The sequence below is a fragment of the Austrofundulus limnaeus genome, unplaced genomic scaffold, assembly GCF_001266775.1.
Source record: "Austrofundulus limnaeus strain Quisiro unplaced genomic scaffold, Austrofundulus_limnaeus-1.0 Scaffold3819, whole genome shotgun sequence".
Taxonomy (NCBI): Eukaryota; Metazoa; Chordata; class Actinopteri; order Cyprinodontiformes; family Rivulidae; genus Austrofundulus; species Austrofundulus limnaeus.
In genome coordinates this window covers 2,713-3,137 of record NW_013956221.1, presented here as the reverse complement: position 1 = coordinate 3,137, position 425 = coordinate 2,713, and positions in this window count along the sequence as shown.

The following is a 425-nucleotide window of genomic DNA, read 5'->3' as shown; positions in this document are numbered from 1 at the left end:
TTCAAGTACACCGAGGACCAGACTTTACTGCTTTACTTTATTAATTTTGATCTGTGTTCAGTCATTCTAACAGCAATGCTGAAATACCCATGGCACTTTGCTACGGTGGTGAGAACGTTCACGTCAACAAAGTATTAAAGTACAAAAAAACTACATGAGCTCAACTTGTTGTTGTTGTTCTTTCACTTGTTTCTGTCTGCAGAGGTCCTCACTGAGCAAACTGATCAATTCAGTTGTTTGGAGCCAAACGTCCATCCTGACTAACTGGTAACCTGAGGATCCTGACTAACTGGTAACCTCAGGATCCTGACTAACTGGTTACCTGAGGATCCTGACTAACTGGTAACCTGACGATCCTGACTAACTGGTAACCTGAGGATCTTGAGGAACAAACAAACAAACAAACAAAAACCCCAGATCTGTTC